The 12,758-nt window shown below is 44.9% G+C and overlaps 1 pseudogene; it reads left to right on the top strand.

The window, feature by feature from the left end:
• LOC104997966 overlaps positions 1-10,337 on the top strand; it is a 21,056-nt pseudogene extending 10,719 nt beyond the window's left edge.
• Positions 10,338-12,758: the final 2,421 nt, after the last annotated feature.

Raw genomic sequence — 12,758 nt, 5'->3', positions numbered from 1 at the left:
CCAGGATGCCTGGCTCTAGGTCAGTGATCACACCATTGTGATTATCTGGGTCGTGAAGATCTTTTTTGTACAGTTCTTCTGTGTATTCTTGCCACCTCTTCTTAATATCTTCTGCTTCTGTTAGGTCCATACCATTTCTGTCCTTTATTGAGCTCATCTTTGCATGAAATGTTCCTTTGGTATCTCTGATTTTCTTGAAGAGATCTCTAGTCTTTCCCATTCTGTTGTTTTCCTCTATTTCTTTGCATTGATCATTGAAGAAGGCTTTCTTATCTCTTCTTGTTATTCTTTGGAACTCTCCATTCAGATATTTATATCTTTCCTTTTCTCCTTTGCTTTTCGCTTCCCTTCTTTTCACAGCTATTTGTAAGGCCTCCCCAGACAGCCATCTTGCTTTTTTGCATTTCTTTTCCATGGGGATGGTCTTGATCCCTGTCTCCTGTACAATGTCACGAACCTCATTCAGTAGTTCATCAGGCGCTCTATCTATCAGATCTAGGCCCTTAAATCTATTTCTCACTTCCACTGTATAATCATAAGGGATTTGATTTAGGTAATACTTTACTTTAATATTAAAAATTCTTTATTTTTAATGTTTGCTTATTTTTTTTATGTATTCTTTTGTGTGAAAAGTATTATAAACCTATTACATCACAGCCTGTCCTTTGGCGTAGGGGGATAAGCCCCTACTCTGGACACTGGTCCTGGCCCACTGACCACAGATTTGTTAATTCAGATAACTGCTCCAAGGGTCACAAAAGAAGCAGAAAACTCACCCTGCCTGTCTACTTTCCTCACTGAGGTAGCTCCTATGATGGACAGACTCCCCAGACTTCTGTTCCTCCACCTCAGTCCACCCTAGACTTTTCTAGATGCAGAGGGGAGTCTTCTAGAATATTGGCAACAGTTTCACAGTTCAGTTTAGTTAGGAACAGTCCTCCAAGACAGCCCCAGAGCCTCCACAGGGGTTCAGGCCAGAGGTGGGGATCCTGAGATTCTGGGAGGCACTGGGGCCTGTGTCCATGCACAGCCCTTGGTGCAGATGAGCTTGTAAAGTGTTCTAACTCCAGAATCTCTGCCTCCATGAACCCACAGACCTGAGCTCCATCTTCTGCCTCCTCAGGGTGTGGAGGACGCGGAGTCCCGGGCCTGGAGACTCATTCTCCTAGGGCTCCAGGGCTCCAGGGTGCCCTAACTTTGCATGTGGGGCTCTGCACCTTCCCAAATCACCCCAGCCAGCAAGACAGGGCACTAGGCAGTGGGGTTTGGCTGCTTGGTATTGACTTTCTCTAGAAGATCTAGGCTTTAGCCACCTTTGTTCTCAAGCCCTGAGTAAATGAAGAGAAAATGAGGGCCTTGTGAAGTGTAAGAAGGCCTGAAAGGGCAGCCAGTAAAGGGAACTGGGTAATGCACTATTAGGCTTCAGCCTCAGGGGAGCAAAGACAAAGGGGTGCTCCCAGGAAAGGCTTTTGAAACCCCCCTACCTTCTCAGATCATATGACTGCTCTGCTTCCCCCAACAGCATGAGTGTGACTCTATCCCTGTGGGCCAGGCTGGGGTGCAGATGAGCAGTGCCTGCTGGGAACTTGACTGCCAGGAGCACAGATGGCACTGTGCCCAGCAACTAGGGAGCTAGTAGTAGTGACTCTTTCGACACCATCAGTGAGACAGGGCTCACAAGCACTGGGGAGTTCCCCACTCCCAGCCCATATTTTTCACGATTCCCAAAATCTGCTGGGGGCGCTGCTTAGGGGAAAAAAACTCCTGTACTGCAGGCAGTCACCCACCAAGAACGGCAATAAGGTCTGTTGCTTTCGTCTAGACTCTGTCTTCCAGGAGGGGTCCTGGGGGCTTCCTGTGCTGAGGGGGAGATTAGTCAAAGAGCTCTGCCTGGGAAACTGCTAAATATTTGAGTCAGGGGTCAGACTTAGAAAGAGGATTGCAGAAAAGAGTGAATATTAAAGCAGAAACTTTAAACTGCCCTTTCCCTACCCTCAGGCTCTCAGAGATAACAGTTAAGTTTAACTGAAAAGAAAAAGTCACTCAGTTGTGTCCAACTCTTTGCAACCCCATGATCTATTCAGTCCAAGGAATTCTCGAGGCCAGAATACTGGAGTGGGTAGCCTTTCCCTTCTCCAGGGCATCTTCCCAACCCAGGCATCGAACCGAGTTCTACTCACATTGCAGGCAGATTCTTTACCAGCTGATCCACAAGGGAAGCCCAAGAATACTGGAGTGGGTAGCCTATCCCCTTGCCAGTGGATCTTCCCGACCCAGGAATCGAACCAGGGTCTCCTGCATTGCAGGCGAATTCTTTACCAACTGAGATATCAGAAAAGCTCTAAGTTTAACTGAAATGGATTGTTTAGTAGGATGTGGACCTGTGTGAACTTGGCTGTTGTTGGCTCCCAGGGATTCTCTGCATCTGGATTTCCTATTTCTTGTTCTTGAAAACATCGCCCCTCCCCTGGCTTCCTAAAGACATGTTGCAGATATTAAACTGTGGATGGGGTTTTCTGCATTAGTCTGTGTTCTTATCTGAATCAAAAGTCAAACGAGATTCCTCTAAACACACCTCTGATTCCTCACTAAGCAGAATGAAGTGGCCATGATGGGACAGGACTGGAAAAGGGACCCCCTAACTTTCCCCCTCACAGTTCAGGTGTGTGCATGCTAAATCGCTTTAGTCATATCCGACTCTGGGAGACACTATGGACTGCAGCCCACCAGACTCCTCTGTCCATGGGATTCTCCAGGCAAGGATACTGGAGTGGTAGCCATGCCTTCCTCCAGGAGATCTTTCCCACCCAGGGATTGAACTCATGTCTTATGTCTCCTGAATTGGCAGGTAGGCTCTTTACCACTAGGGCTGTCTGGGACTCCTCACAGCTCACGTTAAGACTGGGCTTTGGAAGCGGTTCTCGGGAGTGCCATATGCCTCTCACGCCCTGCTCTCCAGCTCTACCGGGGGGAACTCAGCAGAAAGGGACCTAGGGCCCGTGTCCCCATAGGAGAGGAGCCCTTTCCTCCCCACGAGGCGGGGTGAAACCTGGCAGGTATCGGAGGCTCTTCCTGAGCAGCTCATATCTACTAGAAAGATGCTGTCAGCCGTGCTGCCAGAGGCCACTGCACTGTGTGGAAGGAGATCCCAATCCCGCGCTGGACTGGACCCAAGAGCTGGTGAGCAGACCATGTGCCCTTGGCACCTGCAGATCAATGCATTCTTGAAGTATATACTCTTGGAGTATATCCTGGAGAATTCCATGGACAGAGGAGCTTGGCTGGCTACAGTTCATGGGGTCGCAAAGAGTCGGACACGACTGCGTGACAGACACACATGTAACCTCTTCTCTGGCCTGGAGTATGGACTTGTGTGGAAGAAAGGGGAGCCACAGGCCTGAGGCTGGTGCTGGTTTCTCTGGCCTGTCTGTCCACTGGGCTTCCTCTGGGGGGCGCTGCATGTCCTGAGTGTGGATCTAGGGTTAGAAGCCTGAGAAACCTGCTCTGCCTTGAGTCTGTGGGCTCGGGCTTCCACCTTGCTGGTTCCTTGCTTTGCCAAGCCTGACGGTCTGATCCAAACCTGTTTTGATCTTTTATTCATCTCTAGCCCCAGCAGATGGAAGGAAGCTGCCTCAGCAGTTCGGCTTGTTTTTCTTAGACTCCTAAGCAGGGCTTTCCAGCTGGGAGAGGCTCCTGTTCCAGCTTACTCTAACCCTTGCCTGAGGCCAAGAATGCCAGGACTGAGCCCAGCTAGGAGCCAGTACATTGTCACTGGCCTTCTAGACTAGAGGGACTGTCCAGATATGCTTTCTGCTGCTCAGAGACAGAGGATTTGCTGGAGATCTGAAGAATGGGATTCTGTGTGAAAGTAAAACGAAGTACTCACTAAGCTTGGAGCCTTCTTAAAAGGAGAATTTTTTCAGTTATCAATTTACATAAAGCCTAATTCTTTTATCTTTAGCTTTTAAATAATTTATTATATATTTGTTGTTGTTGTTCAGTTACTTGGTCGTGTCCAACTCTTTGTGACCCCCATGGACTGCAGCACCACCAACCTCAGTCCTATTCTCCTGCCACTAGGTGGCAAAGCTACAAAGCTGAGAGAGCTCAGCTCTCTGATTACAAATCCTGTGTCCACCTGACACTCATCTCCCCTCTCCATACCCCCACCACTTCATACACACAGTACTGCCCTTCTAGGTCATCTGTCTCCCCAGAACTCCAAGCCCCTTCTAAGTATTCTCTTCTCACATCTCTAGAGGTGAGCAACAGAGCATGAGAGAACTTTCCGGAGTGATGGAAATTTTTATATTTTGATTGGTTTGATGGTTCTATAGGTATATACATTTGTCAAATCATTCATTGTATACACAATAGTATGTATACACTTAAGTATAGATTATGCTTGAAAGTTTTGTGTTTAAGTACAGAACTGAATACAGTTGTAGTTAGGTCACAACAGTTTTGTAGACAGGAAATCCTTCTGTCAAGAGAAGAGGGCTGGGGAGAGATGATAATGCCATCTGCATTCTTAATAGTGTTATTTCCTGATCTTCTATAGCTTTGAGGGGGATACTGGCTCTGTATCTTGCTGATGGATTGGCCTTCTGTTGCTATGATAAGAAATCCATGTTGGAGTTTGCTATCTACACAGCCTCTCAAGTGTCCAAAGCAGTTGGTAACTCCATCCTTACCACCATTCCACCCTGAAGCACTTGGACTCTGTCTTCATGTAGACAATGAAGCCATCTATGGTATCTGTCACTGTAACTGGAACATCAAGTACCCAATCTACACCCGCCTCAACTGGCTCATTAGCCAGATTGTCCTTCGATTGCCTCCCTGCGTTTGGTTAGTGCCCTCAATGTGAACCTCACAGAGTCCAAGACCAATCTGGCGCCTACCCCCACATCCACTTTCCCTTGGTGACTCACTCACACGTTGTCTCAGCTGAGAAAGACCATCATGAGCAGCTCTTGGTGTCAGGGGTTACCAATGTCTGCTCCAAAGCCTCCAATCAGATGGGTCAAGTGTGACCCTCACCATGGCAAATAATGGCCTGTTCTACCATGGAGATGTGGTACCCAAGCATGTGAATGCCGCCATTGCCACTCTGAAGACCAGGTGCATCATCTGGTTTGTGGGCTGATGTCCCATGAGTTTCCAGGCAAGTTGGGAGGAAAGGGAGGGATTAGCATGCTTTCTGTGTACCCACTGAGAGGTGAGATTCCTGTAGAACTTCAGGCACTAGGGATGGGAGAATCAGGCAAATAACAGCCTTAGAGGCTGTCTTTAACTTAATAGATCTCAACTTGTCTAGAACATCTGAAATAATTTTTGAAGTGCCAAAGAGCCTTTTAGACAAGAAGATTGATAAATTCTACTCTTAAAGGGGTTTCTAATAAGAAAGGAACTATTCTTCCTGGGTCTAACCATATATAGTTTTAGAGATCAGTGCATTAGTCAGTCAAACTGCATAGCAGTAGCTAAGGGCTAAACTGGATGGCCCTTTCCAGCTCACCTCAGATTCAAGGAGACTTCTCTGTAATCTGTTTGAAAAGCCCTCAGCCAGGTAGGAGGGCATACTTGTGCTCTTGAAGAGGAGGGAATCTCATGGGACCAGGCTCTGCCTCTGGCAAGCCTGAGCGAACCCAGCCCATCCCTCACCAGAGGAGTAAGGCTCATTCTCTTGACCTGGTTTTACCCACTTTGATTTTCAGATATTCAACTCTAGCATATGTAACTCAGAAATGTGTGTCTGCTTTTTTTAGGCTCCAGTGAGCCTTGGGGCTGCCTGGAAATGTTACTCATGGCCTTGCTTTGAGTTCGGGGAACTAGTTATTAGCATTAATCTAGGAGCTGATCCCCAACATCTGTGAGCCCTGCTTGATTGACCCCAAGGAGGGGTTTGCTGAGAGAATGTTGTTCTAGAGCCCATTAGTGTGGTGCCTGGGCCCATGGCTTTGACCCCTACCATGGAGCTGCATGCATTTAATAGAGGCTATGGGCCTATGCGACTGTCAGTCTCCTGGTGATGGGTCTATTTCTCTGGTTTCCCATTTTCCTCTATCACTGCAGTTCCGAGTGTAGAGGTCTGACAGTCTCCTACTTGGTTTTCCCCCACTGTTACTCAGTCCTTACAGTCCCAAGAATACAAGGCCCTCAACCTACCTTATTGGGTTGTCTTAATTCCTTCAAAACTCTAACATTGGTATATGTCTTTCTTATTGCACCTCCTTCCTTCCATTTCAAGCAGCACAGGTCTCCCTAGTAATAACTGTTGACTTTAAAGCTGTTCCTGGCAGACTCTTAACCTCCTGGCTCCTCTAGGACTCAAAGGGTTTGGGTTAGAGATGGAGTTAAGGAAGGGAAGGAGATTACAAAAATCTGCCTGGTGCCTCATGGATCTTGACCTGTATGTATTTGGCAAGTATGTCTAGCCTGCTCTTCTGTTCTTTTCTTTTTCTTTTTTCTAACTTAAAAAAAAATTATTTTCTTTCTTTTTTTTAAGTTTTTTTTTTTTTTTTCCTTTCTTAGCCGGTTTTTCTGGAATTATAAACTCCTCTCCCTTTTCTTTATGTTTTTTAAAAGATCTGAAAGAACCTTTGTTAAATCTATGCCTGGGCTCAGCTCCGTCCCTTACTCTCATCTCCAAGCCCCAGACAGAGTCATTTCGAAAGCTTTCTCACTTACTTGTCTGCCTGTGAACTGGGAAGATTTTAACACAGTCTCTGCATGGTAGCCTTAGAGTAGCCAGAGAAAGAAAGTGTTTCAAGAGAAACTAGCAAGAATGGCCGGGCCTTTTCTGACTTGGCCTGTCACTCCCAGCACATTCTGTTTCATCAAGGGAGTCATAGTGGCTGCCTGGGCTCCAGGGAAAAGGCATGGACTCTACCTCTTGGTGGAAGGACTGTCAAAGAATTTGTGGACATTTTAAAACCACCACAGGTACTTACGGGCGGTGGCAGGGGGGAATTATGAGTAAGTTAACAGAAATTTTCTACTGTAATAGTTTTTATTCTCATCTATAGTATAGCATGCTTATAAAGTTTTCTATGATTATAATGTATTTTTACAAAGAGAAAACTATTTTATTTTTAAAAGGGTACTGTTAACTGTTCTTGAAAAACCAAAAGGGTTTCCACTAAGACATCCATAACATGTCTCTGCGTTGTGGTGTTTTACACAGCTCTGAGGAGCCAGTTCAGGATTAGGCTGGGGTCCTAAAAACCAAGATAACCCACCTGGACAGGGCTCTAACTGGCAATTCTGGTTTCCAACCAAATGAGTTAACTACCTTATATTAAACATTAATTTCTTGATTTCCACCCCAATCTAGAAGGCTTCACTGTATTCCAAATGTTACATCCTATAACCTGACCCTAGCAAATGTCCTTGGTACTGCAATGAGTAAGTTAAGACCAGACACAGGCACATACACAAGATCCATACACGGGCACATAAAGTCTGTGGGTCTAATTTACAGGTTTTCAACAAAAATGGAAACACTGAGGAATAGAAGGAACCCCTTGAATAAATAAATGGTTAATAACAGTCAGACAGTCAGTCAGTTCAGTCGCTCAGTTGTATCTGACTCTTTGAGACCCCATGAACTGCAGCACACCAGGCTTCCCTGTCCATCACCAACTCCCAGAGCTTGCTCAAACTCTGTACATCCAACCATCTCATCCTCTGTCATCCCCTTCTCCTCCCACCTTCAATCTTTCCCAGCATCAGGGCCTTTTCAAGTGAATCAGTTCTTCGCATCAGGTGGCCAAAGTATTGGAGTTTCAGCTTCAGCATCAGTCCTTCCAACGAATATTCAGGACTGATTTCCTTTAGGATTGACTGGTTGGATCTCTTTGAAGTCCAAATGACTCTCGAGTCTTCTCCAACACCACAGTTCAAAAGCATCCGTTCTTCGGTGCTCAGCTTTCTTTATAGTCCAACTCTCACATCCATACATGACTACTGGAAAAACCATAGCTTTGACTAGACGGACTTTTGTTGGCAAAGTAATATCTGCTTTTTAATATGGTGTCTAGGTTGCTCATAGCTTTTCTTCCAAGGAGCAAGCGTCTTTTAATTTTGTGGCTGCAGTCACCATCTGCAGTGATTCTGGAGCCCAAGAAAATAAAGTCACTAGTCAGGTGAGACTGCAAAAGTGGTGTTTTGCACTGTACATGGGAACAGTGCAAGGGAAGCTGTTGTTGGATGCTTCTGGAGGGCAAATGCTTAAGTAATTTTTGAGTTTTTATCCTTATATTTTACTCTGCTTACATTTAGTTTAGATATGATTTCACACCTACCATATAGGGGGTAGGCCAGAAATAGTTTTGGGGAAACATGTCCATGGGAAGTTGCAGTTGATACTGAAATTCAGGTTTCCTGGTTCCTGAGTTTTTATTTTCATTTGTTTTTGCTTCTCCCTACTCCCATTTTCAATTAGGGGAAAACAAATCATTAGAGACTCATTTAACCATCAGTTGAGGCAAAAAAAAGTGACTGAAATGACAATATAACAGGAAGAGAGACTATCATATTTTTTTATGTCCTCAGATGACATTTCAGGGAACACAGCAAAGGATAGTGTTCAGATATATGTTTTATTAAGCCAAGTGCTGGTAGGATGGGGAGTGGATATGTTCTAGATTAGTGCTCTCTCCCTGTCAGCAATACCCCCCTCTGTCAGGGACACCCTATAGACCACAGTATGGCCAAGAGTTCAGAAGTGCAAACTTCAAGGAATTTAATACACGCTAGCAGTTGGTGGCGCTAGCGGTGGCTACCTAGTGGCGCCAGGTAAACCTGCCTGCCAGTGGAGGAGACATAAGAGACGCTGGTTCGATCCATGTTTCGGGAAGATCCCCTGGAGAAGGGCATAGCAACCCACCCCAGTATTCCTGCCTGGAGAATCCCATGGACAAAGGAGCCTGGAGGGTTACAGTCCATGGGTCACAAAGAGGTGGACATGACTGAAGCAACACGCATGCACAGCAGTTCTCATGGATATGCTTGCTAACATTTGGGGAGAGGCTTACTCATCCTGACCAAAGCATTTACCTTTTTTGGGCCAATGTCAATCCAATTTTTTTAAATGAAAAAAAAAATTACTTTTATTCTGACTGCCAATGCCAGACTAGCACATTGAGGAAATCCTATTAGAGTTTGAGGATACATTAGCAGGGCATCATGAAGTGGGAAATAGCAAGTATATTGGCAGCAGCCCCAGTGATGAGGAGTAGAGTGATACCAAAACTTGCTGCCATTGTATTTTGTAGTATTCTGGGGGCAATTAAATGTGTATGAGCCAACCATGTGGAAGAAATTAAAGGTATCGTGTGTGTGTGTGTGTGTGTGTGTGTGTGTGTGTGTGTGTGATTAGTGGGTGCAAGGATCCTAGGATAACATTCCAAATTCTAGAACAACATTTTCCTTTTTAATGTTCCTTTTATAAGACAAATCCAGCATATTCACAATAGTGATGGAATGGAGCAAAGCCAGATATCTTGTATTTATTCTTTTGACAAATATTTGAGTTCTCATTTTGTGTCAGTTGCTGTTCCAGGCACTGGGAATATAGTAATGAACAGGAAAGGTAAGTTCCAGGGCCCTACTTTTTAGTGGAGGAAATGGTAAAGAACTAAGCCAATAAACAAGAAGATCATTTCCAAGAATATTAAGTAAAATAAGGGGATATCATAAGGAAACTTATAGGATAAAGAATATGCTTATAATCTTGATTATGCTGCTGCTGCTGAGTTGCTTCAGTTGTGTCCGACTCTGCGCGACCCCATAGACGGCAGCCCACCAGGCTCCCCCGTCCCTGGGATTCTCCAGGCAAGAACACTGGAGTGGGTTGCCATTTCCTTCTCCAGTGCATGAAAGTGAAAAGTGAAAGTGAAGTTGTTCAGTCATGTCCAACTCAGCGACCCCATGGACTGCAGCCCACCAGGCTCCTCCGTCCATGGGATTTTCCAGGCAAGAGTACTGGAGTGGGGTGCCATTGCCTTCTCCGAATCTTAATTATAGTAATGCTTTATTGGTATACATAGGTGCCAAAACAAAATGTATAAAATTGTACACTGTAAGTATGTGCAGCATATGTATCCATTATGCCTCAGTAAAGCCATTTAAAAAAATAAAAATACAACAGGCAGTATGGGAAGCTAATTCAGATTGTTTTTTGGAGAAACCCTCCTGAGGAGGTTACATTTGCACTGAATATCATGAAGGAGCTGACCTCACCAAGAACTGACGGCCGAGCAGATTTATCTTGCTTGAAGAAGCCAAGAAGACCAGTGTGGCTGGGGCAGAATGAGCCAGGGGGAGATTAGGAACAGTTAGGAAATGGCAACCCACTCCAGTGTTCTTGCCTGGAGAATCCCAGGGACAGGGGAGCCTGGTGGGCTGCCGTCTATGGGGTCGCACAGAGTCGGACACGACTGAAGCGACTTAGCAGCAGCAACAGCAGCAGCAGGGCCTTATGGACCACATTAAGGATAACTATGAAGCCCACATTACCAGAGCAAGCATTCAAAGCTCCTCTTTCATCTCTTAAGAATCAGGGCATGGACCAGAGGCAACACAGGAGCCTCTCAGCATCCTTGTCTTTAATTTAATGATAGGGTTCCCTGATTTATTCTTATTCCAAGAAACTGCTAGGGAACAGTGGAAAGTATAAGTAGAATGAGGATGATCATATGACTGGGCCAGTTCAGTTTTTGTATTCTTGATATTCTCTTCACTGCAGCTTTTCCTGCCTTCCATGGGAAAGAAGTCAGCTCCGGCTAATGGCAACAGTCCTGAGGGTGACCTCCCCAGGCTGGTTGATGACATGTTCATCTTTCAGAACATGGAATTCACCAAGGTTGTGGGCAACAGTTTCCTGGTCTGTGTAGACTGTGAAATTGGACCAATTGGCTGTCATTGCCTCGATGACAAGAACAGTTTCTATGTGTCCCTGGAATGGGTTTCCCATGACTAACCAAGGAGAAGAGAATCAGCTCCACACTCATCTATAAAAGCTGCTCCCTGCAAGAACTGGCATTTAACTGGAATAACTCTTCAGCCACTGCCTTTTCTGTGTTACTATAAATTATGAGTATCAAGATGTCCGGTTGAACACACAGAGGGCTAATTCTGCTTCTTTAAAGCCTCAAGTGCATGCCTCTTGCTTAGTTTGCTTTGCATCACAACATTTCCCAATTTCCCTCCCACCTCCTCAGTTTTGGGACCTATTCTCCTGCCTAGGATTCTGCCTGGGCTCTCTTTTACCCAGGAGCTCCCTTGTTTCTTGCTCTAGAGTAGCAGCAGTCAACCTTTCAGCCACAGTGACATATGAAAAATGATGCTCATGTGCTAATAGTTGAAACTCCAACATTTTCTCTCTCATTCAAGAAAGCATCTGAGTGTCTGAGAATGACTCTTTCATGTGGCTGACTTTATCTACAGTAATTTATTCTTTTTAAAAGTAAAGCATTAACAAACTTCAGTATGTAACTGCTAATCAGAAACATATTACCTTGGACACACCCCTAACATCATGTTCAAGAGCCTCTACTCCAGGTTGACAGTAACTTTTTATTGTGAAGATGAGCATGTGAAGATGTGAAGATTTTCTTCCCATCAAATCTTTTTTTAAAACTTTATTTTTTTATAAAAAAGTTTTGGCTGTGCTGGGTCTTTGTTGCTGCAAGCAGGCTTTCTCCTGTCGCGAGTAGGGGCTACTCTTTGTTGAAGTGTTTGGGCTGCTCACTGGGGTGGCCTCCCTTATTGTAGAGTGGGCTCTAGGGGAAATGGGCTTCAACAGTTGCAACTCCAGGGCTCTAGAGCACAGCTCAGTAGTTGTGGTGCATGGGCTTAGCTGCCACATGGCATGTGGGATCTTTCTGGCCCAGGGATCAAACCTGTGTCCTCTATATTGGCAGGTGGATTCTTTACCACCAAGCCACCAGTGAAGCCCTCAAATCTTGATGTGGTTTCTCTTTAGGTTAGCTCCTTACTGCCATATCCTATAAGTTGAGAATCAAAATTTCAACCCTATCTGGCAGCAACCCCAAGGAAAATTCAGCCCTGGTCGCTTTCCCAGGATTTCTTGTAATCAGAGTAGAGGCTGTGGGATATAGAAGGGATAGGTGTTTGCCATATTATATACATAAGTTTGTCTTATCCGGACAAGGAACTCTTCATTTGCTCTTAGGAAAGACTCCTTTAATGGACAGTGTCATCATTTACTGAGCCTACCAACAATGGTCCTGTCTGAGTTTTGGTTCAATTGGAATCTCTGTATCAATTCAGAGTACAAACTTTCTGTCAAATGCCTCTCTTTATAGCTGTGGGGTTGCTCTAACAGTTTGATGTTAGTATCAGTTTGATGTTCAATATTATTTTCAGTTGTTCTGTCTTTTCTTTTCTGAAATGACTCACCATCTTAAAGGGAACCTATATAACCAGGTTTCAGGTATCCTTCCATTATCCCTACCTCTAAGATTCAAGAAACCTAGAGAAAGGAGGACTAAATAGAGACCTTACAATCTGTGGTCCATTCCTTGCATCTGTTTTCTCCTTCCGCTCCACAGAACTTACACTAAAGACTCCCCAATTAAAATATGGGCCTTTTGCAACAAAACCATTCCCCTGGAAAGGTGACTTCCTTCCCCAATCAGGCACAAATATCTCTAGTAGAAAATGAGAGAGCTGTTGTCCTTAATTATGGTATTTGCAGGAAAACAAACAAACAAACTGAAATTTATCCA

The sequence above is a fragment of the Bison bison genome, unplaced genomic scaffold (assembly GCF_000754665.1).
Source record: "Bison bison bison isolate TAMUID 2011002044 unplaced genomic scaffold, Bison_UMD1.0 scf7180017864317, whole genome shotgun sequence".
Classification (NCBI taxonomy): Eukaryota; Metazoa; Chordata; class Mammalia; order Artiodactyla; family Bovidae; genus Bison; species Bison bison.
This window is presented reverse-complemented; position numbering and strand designations above follow the sequence as displayed.